Source organism: Pistacia vera, unplaced genomic scaffold (assembly GCF_008641045.1).
Source record: "Pistacia vera cultivar Batoury unplaced genomic scaffold, PisVer_v2 Contig600, whole genome shotgun sequence".
In the NCBI taxonomy this organism is placed as follows: Eukaryota; Viridiplantae; Streptophyta; class Magnoliopsida; order Sapindales; family Anacardiaceae; genus Pistacia; species Pistacia vera.
In genome coordinates, this window is record NW_022196447.1 from 229,894 (window position 1) to 238,055 (window position 8,162).

The window sequence follows — 8,162 nt, forward strand, 5'->3', positions numbered from 1 at the left end:
AAAATTTAATGACTTAAATTTTTGTCACTACACTTTTCATGTTTTTGACAATAATATTTCTATTGCTATTAACAAAATTTGATAAATATAATTTATCACGATTTTAATTTCCCCATAATTTCTTTTTTTCACTTGAATATTCTTTTCACGAAAAAGATTCATCACATTTTAGAAGCACAGACATGAATATTTTTATCATTATTAAGATGTCAAAAAATATTTGTCACGCTTATATTATTTTGACAATAAAAAATCTGTCATGCAAAAATATTTGTATCAAAAATTATTTGTCATGCTATTAAATTTTTTACAAAATTATTTCTGTCACTATATAATTTTTGACAAATAATATTGTCATATAAACAAACATGTGACGAAATAAATGTTGTCACAATAAAGTCAATGACAAATAAATTTCTGTTACTATTAAAATTATGAACAAATAATTTAGTCACCATTTACAATTGTGACAAAATCAATTTTGTCATAATATATGATTTTTTCACCATAAAGCTTATCATTTGGTCTTTAAATGTAAATCAATTGTGATAAAATATTACTTGTAATGATAAAAATTGCTTTCTATTGTTACAAATAATTTATCACAATAAACTAGTTTAAAGTGACAAATTATTATTGTCACAATAAATAATTAGGCTATGGTGACCAAACACTCTTTCGTCACCATACACTTAAGAGTACGAGCTTAATGTGACCAACCTAATAACCAATATAATTCCTCACATTAAAGAAATGGTCACAATTTTGATATTTATAGTGACAAATTATTTTGCTGTGAGAAGCCTAAATTCTTGTAGTGAGTTCTAAAGCGAATTTGAAGCACTATGAAGCTTATTCCCATTGGAAAGCATCGAAGATCAACGATTCAAGCAAGAAAGCAAGCGGAGGGCAATTCTGTAATTTTAGAATTGTTCAGCAAGGTTCGCCGAGGTGATAAACTCTCGGGAATTCGTTGCCGCGGCGAAGTTTATTCTTCGCCATTGGAAAGCATTGAAGATCGAAGATTCAAGCAAGGAAGCAAGCGGAGGGCAATTCTATAATTTTAGAATTGTTCAGCAAGGTTCGCCGCGGTGATAAACTCTCGGGAATTTGTTGCCGCGGCGAAGTGAATTCTTCACCGCGACGAAGTTTGCGATTTTTAGTTTTCTTCAAAACACATAGTTTTATTTTAGGAAAGTTTTTAGGTTTTTGGGCGGACTATTTAAGAAAAAAATTTCCATTTTGAGAGGGGTTCGTCTGGTTTTAGAGCAGCTTTGACATTTTGGGAGAAGAGAAGAGAAGATTTGAGATTTAACCTTGTGGATTCATCAATTAAGGGAGATCTTTACTCTTTTCTCTTTGCTTCAGCATGTTGAACGTTGTTTTTACTGTTTTTCTTTCGATTTGTGTTAATTTCGTTATGAGCTAACTCACTTCGGATTAGGGTTTTGATGTAATTAGGATTTCTATAGTTAATAAATAGATTATTGCTGCTTTTACATTCTATTGCATGGATTGTGTGATTATTCTGATTTTTTTATTGATTTTATTTGTTGAACATGATGAGATTGAGAAATGAATCATGTTGAGCTTCTTGGGTAATCACCATTGTTGTATTAAACGCTAGAGATAGGTTTGAGAATCAATGAAATCAATCTAGGATTCCATTAGCTTAATGAACTTGGATCTATTAATCTTTAATTTGTGGGTGCGGAACTTCAATAGGGCAAATTAGGAATTCATAGCCTGTGAGTGTGAGTGTTCAATTTGTTAAGTATGTTTTACAACTTAGGGAATTCGATTTACAATTCGTGCATGTGAGTGTAGAAGTAGCATAACTTGTAGAATTAATCCATAGAGTCCTAATAATGTCAAAACCCTAACCGTTTGCTTTACCTGAATTTACTCCTACTTTAATCTTGATTTCATTAATTAGCTTTTTAATACTTAGTAGATTTTGCTTTAGTTTAGTTTTAGATTCTCCCATAAATCCAAACACTTTCAGTTCCTCTAACTTGAAAACAAATAGGAAAATCAATGCTTAACAACCAATCCTCGTGGGAACGATACTCACTCATCACTTTATTACTTTTGCGATTAGTGCACTTGCTATTTTTCATGTTGTAGTTACAACGCATCAAGTTTTTGGCATCGTTGTCGGGGATTGATTTTTGTGTTAACATTGAAATTTTCTTGTGTTAGCTAGATTGGAGTTTTTTATTTATTATATATTTTTTTAATTGTTTATTGGTTAATTTTTGTTGTTCTTTTTTGTTAGCTTGTGATCTCACTTTTTCTCTCTTTCTGTGTATTTTATACGAAGAGCGAGACGTCATCCAGTGGTTCCTGTAGATCCAGAGATTGAAAGAACCGTAAGAAGACTTAACAGAGAGAGAAGAGAACGAGAGGCCCTGGTTGTTGAGATGGCAGAAAATAGAACACTAAGGGAATTTTCAGTTCCCACGGTTGATGGCAGTGGGTCAAGTATAACTCGACCAACAGTACAAGCCAATACCTTCGAAATAAAGCTGGCAATCATCCAGATGATCCAGCAGTCGGTACAGTTCAAGGGAGATTTGAACAAATCTACACATTGCAAACTTTTTAGAGATTTGCGATACCTTTAAGTCAAACGGAGTGTCAGATGACGCAATTAGATTGAGATTGTTTCCTTTTTCATTCAGGGATAAGGCAAAGGGGTGGTTAATGGCACTACTACCAAGGACGATCACAACCTGAAATGAATTAACACAGAAGTTCTTGACCAAATTCTTTCCTCCAGCAAAATCTACGAAGATGAGAAATGATATCACATCGTTTCTACAGGAAGAGTCTGAATCATTATATGAGGCATGGAAAAGATACAAGGAACTACTGAGGAGGTGTCCACACCATGGGTTGCCAGTTTGGATGCAAGTCCAAACATTTTATAATGGATTAATGGTTAATGTGCAAACGATGGTAGATGCAGCATTGGGAGGAGCGTTGCAAAATAAGACACCTGAAGAAGCTTATGAGTTGCTTGAAGTTCTGGCAAGCAACAATTATCAAATACCGAATAAGAGGATACAATTGAAGAAATCTATGGGTCTTCATGAAGTTGATGCATACATGTCCATTTCAGCCCAACTTACAACACTTTAGAAATAGTTAGGAAGTATGCAGGTAAATTCTATTCAAGCACCTAAACTAACTTGTGATTTGTGTGTAGGTAGTCATGTGAGCAGTGAATGTCAAGTGGGGAACACATTTGCTTTAGCGTCTTCATCATCAGAACAGGTTAACTACTTGGCAGGAAATCAAAGACAACAGAACAATCCATTCTCCAACACGTATAATCCTGGTTGGAGGAATCATCTGAACCTGTCTTAGGGCAATTAGAATTAATAGAATCAGCAAAACAATCAATGGAACCAAAGAACGATGCCAAACAACCAAGCGGGGGTGAACAATTAACCAGGAGATCAAAGAGTGACAAAATTGGAGGATATGTTCAGAAAATTTATGCAAGAGACCATAGGTTTCATGAATGAGATGAGGATGAATTTCAGAAACCAAGGGGCGTCTATTCGGAACTTGGAGGTACAGGTGGGTCAATTGGCTGATAAGCTCAATGAGAGACCACAAGGTTCCTTACCAAGTAACACAGTGACAAACCCACGTGAACAAGCAAATGCAATAACACTACGGAGTAGGACAGTCTTGGAAGAGGTGGAACAGTCAGGGAAAGAATGAAGCCCACCAAAAGAAAATGAAGATTCCTATGAGGAAGTTGACGAAGAGATCATTGTTGAAGAGAAACCAACCAGTTATAGGGAAGATGAACAAAAGCGGGAAGAGAGGCAAAGGCAAAAGAAAGAGAAATTGCCATTTCCCGAGATACCACCAGAGTTGGCACATCACACCCATTCTGTGCCTTTTCCTCAGAGACTCAGAAAGAAAAATCAGGATAAGCAGTTTTCCAAATTCATTGAAATATTAAAAAAACTACATATTAACATTCCTTTTGTAGATGCATTGCAACAGATGCCGAGCTACTTAAAATTTCTCAAGGAGATTTTATCAAACAAAAGGAAGTTAAAAGATAAGGAAACAATGATGCTCACGGAGGAGTGCAGCGCCATTTTATAGAAGAAGCTGCACCCGAAACTCAAAGATCCAGGGAGTTTTACTATTCCTTGTGTTATAGGAGACATTACTTTTGATTAAGTTTTATGTGATTTTGGTGCAAGCATAAACCTAATGCCTTTTTCTGTTTTCAGGAGATTAGGGATTGGAGAAGTGAAACCCACGACCATATCTTTGCAGCTTGCAGATAGATCCATCAAGCATCTAAGGGGCATAGTTGAATATGTGTTGGTAACGGTGGACAAAGTTATCTTTCCTGCGGACTTTGTTGTGTTGGACATGGAAGAGGACAAGGAATGCCTCTCATCTTGGGGCAACCATTTTTTGCCACTGGAAGAGCCCTCATTGATATGCAAGAAGGAAAGTTGCTATTAAGGGTTCAAGATGAAATAGTAACATTCAATGTTTTTGAAGCCATGAAATTTTCATCAGAGTCAGATTCATGTTTTAGTATAGACGTGGTGGATAAACTAGTAGCAGAGGCTATTGAAGAGAACACCCCTCAACTACCTCTAGAAGCTTGTATTGCCCAAGAAAAAATAATAGAGGTAGATGAGCCAGCGAAGAATAAGTATGCTAGATTTTTGGAAGCACTTCAGTCGATTAATGTGAGCCACGATCTAAAATTTGAAGAATTTGATATTGAGAAAGAGAAGGAAAAGGCAAGAATAGAAGAACCTCCAAAACTTGAACTGAAGCCTTTACCTTCTCACCTCAAATATGTGTATCTTGGTGAAGCAGAAACCTTTCCAGTGATCATCAATTCAAGGTTGAGTAATTTAGAAGAAGAGCGGTTGATTCGGGTACTAAGAGAACATAGATCAGTAATTGGATGGACTATTTCGGACATTAGAGGCATCTCTCCATCGTTTTGTATGCATAAGATACACATGGAAGATGATGTCAAGCCTAGGGCACAACCATAACAGAGATTGAATCCTTCGATGAAGGAAGTGGTGAGAAAGGAAGTGGTGAAACTTCTAGATGAGGGCATAATTTATCCTATTTCTGATAGTCCATGGGTGAGCCCAATGCAAATGGTTCCAAAGAAGGGAGGTATCACAGTGATAAAGAATGAAAGCAATGAATTGATACCAACTAGGACAGTCACAGGTTGGAGGGTATGCATTGACTACAGGAAATTGAATGAAGCGACAAGGAAGGATCATTTCCCACTTCCTTTCATCGATCAAATGTTGGAGAGATTGGCAGGGCATGCTTACTATTGTTTCTTGGATGATTTTTCAAGTTATAATCAGATCACCATTGCTCTTGAAGATCAAGAGAAGATGACATTCACTTGTCCCTATGTCACCTTTGCCTACAGAAGGATGCCCTTCAGGTTATGCAATGCACCAGCCACATTTCAGCGATGCATGATGTCAATCTTTGGTGACATGCTAGAGCGGTTTATAAAAGTCTTCATGGATGACTTCTCTATTTTTGGTTCGTCTTTTGACAATTGTTTATCTAATCTCTCATTTGTTTTGTAGCGATGTCGGGAAACGAATTTGGTGCTCAACTGGGATAAATGCCACTTCATGGTGTAGGAGGGAATAGTACTCGGTCAAAGAATTTCAAAGGATGGCATTGAAGTGGATCAAGCAAAAACAGAAGTGATTGAGAAGCTGCCACCACCTGTAAGTGTTAAGGCAATTCAGAGTTTCTTAGGCATGCGGGGTTCTATAGATGGTTTATCAAAGATTTTTCTAAAATCTCTAAACCCTTTTGCAATTTACTGATTAAAGATGTTCCTTTTGATTTTAATGATGAATGCATGCATGCTTTTCAAACTCTTAAGAAATTGTTAGTGTCTGCACCTATTATTACAGTTCCTGATTGGGAATTACTGCTTGAATTGATGTGTGATGCTAGTGATTTTGCATTAGGAGTAGTTTTAGGATAAAGAAAGAACAAAGTGTTGCATGTAATTCAGTATGCTAGAAAAACACTCACTGATGCACAGTTAACTTACACCACTACTGAAAAAGAGTTGTCAGCTGTGGTTTTTGCATTTGACAAATTTCGTTCTTACTTGCTAGGTGCTAAGTTGATAGTCTATCTCATACCTTTTTCAATTCTATTTTTCTATTCCTAATTTGTGCATAATGTGACATTGGGGACAATGTCATTTTTAGTTTGGGGGTAGGAAAATTTCGAAAAATTTTTTATTTGTGTTTAGTGTTTTCATGTTTTGTTTTGCTGCGCCAATGATGAACTGCATAAGTTTATGATGAGAATAGGATTGTTGGGATTTTATTGTTGAAAAATGTTAAGCATTGCTTCAAGTTTAGGTTTGTTGACTTGATTGCGCCAATGATGAATTGCATAAGTTTATGATGAGAATAGGATTGTTGGGATTTTATTGTTGAAAAATGTTAAGCATTGCTTCAAGTTTAGGTTTGTTGACTTGATTTAGCTTGAGGTTTGTTGAGTGGTTCAACCACCATTTCCATTATTTTGGCATGCTTAGATTCATTTTATGTGGTTAGGTGAAGTCTTGATAATGTTGGGGGACTCTAGAACCTAGTTGAGAAGTGCTTGAGGCGAAATTCTAGGAATAGACATTATTAAGGAAGTGATTTAGGCAGTTTTTCGAAACGTTTGAGCCTTTCCAGCCGACCATGAAAATTTATCCTTAGTCACCCATTTGAGCCTTATGAAATCGTCGTTGTTTTTTTTTTTTTTTTTTCCTTGTGCAACCAATAATGCCCAAACCTTTCACCCTAAACACGTTTCACAACCCTTAAGAGAATTTTGAACTTAATGCAAACACAAAGAGCTTGGAAAGTTGTGTGAGATGCTGATGAACTAAAAGATCAGTTTGGGGGTCTTGAGAAGGGCAAGAAGAATAAAAAGGGTAATTAACCTTCAAAAATTTAAAAAAAAAGTTTAGTGTTTGCGTTACAAAAAAAAAAAAAAAAAAAATGTAAAGTTTTTAGAAGTGCATTCAGAATAAAAAATAAGAAGTGCACATGTTTGAGGCTTATAATATGGTTGACACCTTGAGCGGTGGTTGAGAAAGAAAGTGGAAGTTGATGTAGTTCTTAGTGTTTGCTTAAGGGAAACCGAGTTCTTTTGCTTTGTCTATCTTTTCCTTTTCTTTAGAGCCCACTAACCGAGCCTAACGTTGAAAGCTTGTAAAGGCCTTTTGATCCTTAGTGATGTCTAATCCTTATTAGTGGAGAGTAGTTCGATACTTAGGCTTATGGAGTCTGTCGCCATTTGATAAACTTTGCATTTCCGCATAAAATAATCCGGGAAGTTGGGATGTGGACTGAAGTGGGGATCACCTACTCAGGGGACCAATAGAGAAAGATAGTCAATGCAACTAATAACTTCTTGGAGTGTTGAGCATTTTCTAGTAATAATTGTTCAACAATTTTTTAGACTGGTATAAATTCTAGGCAGTTTGTTATGTTTGAGCCTGAGTCTAATTTTTCTCATTTCATTTTCAATTTTATTGTTTTGTGTTTGGTGTTTTTCTTTTTGTTGTGTTTTGTACCTGATGCTTAGGGACGAGCATGTCTTTAGTTTGGAGGTATTTGATAATCCGAGGATTATACTGTTTTATTTAGGCTTTTTGGCCAGATTTTTGGATACTTCTTATGTCGTTTTTGCCTGAATTGCAACTTAATTTCACATATTTTATGTTTAAGGCCAAAACATGCACTTTGAGCAAATAATGAGCGGAATCGAGTTCTTGGACCCAGAAGTGAGCGAATCTCAGAATTCGGAGAAGTTCTGAAGCGGATTTGAAGCACTATGAACCTTGTTCCCATTGGAAAGCATCGAAGATCGAAGATTCAAGCAAGGAAGCAAGCGAAGGGCAATTTCATAATTTCATAATTGTTCAGCAAGGTTCGCCGCAGCGATAAAATCTCGGGAATTCGTTGCCGCAGCGAAGTCTGCGATTTTTAGTTTTCTTCAAAACGTACATTTTTATTTTAGGAAAGTTTTTAGGTTTTTGGGCGGACTATTTAAGAAAAATTTTGCCATTTTGAGAAGGGTTCGTCTGGTTTTAGAGCAGCTTT

At 36.0% G+C, this 8,162-nt stretch overlaps 1 non-coding gene across 1 annotated transcript; it reads right to left on the reverse strand.

The window, feature by feature from the left end:
• Nucleotides 1-2,793: 2,793 nt before the first annotated feature.
• Nucleotides 2,794-2,900, reverse strand: LOC116110352. The gene has a single exon (XR_004124875.1). It is a non-coding gene; the product is annotated as a small nucleolar RNA R71 (small nucleolar RNA).
• Between the last annotated feature and the right edge of the window lie 5,262 nt (nucleotides 2,901-8,162).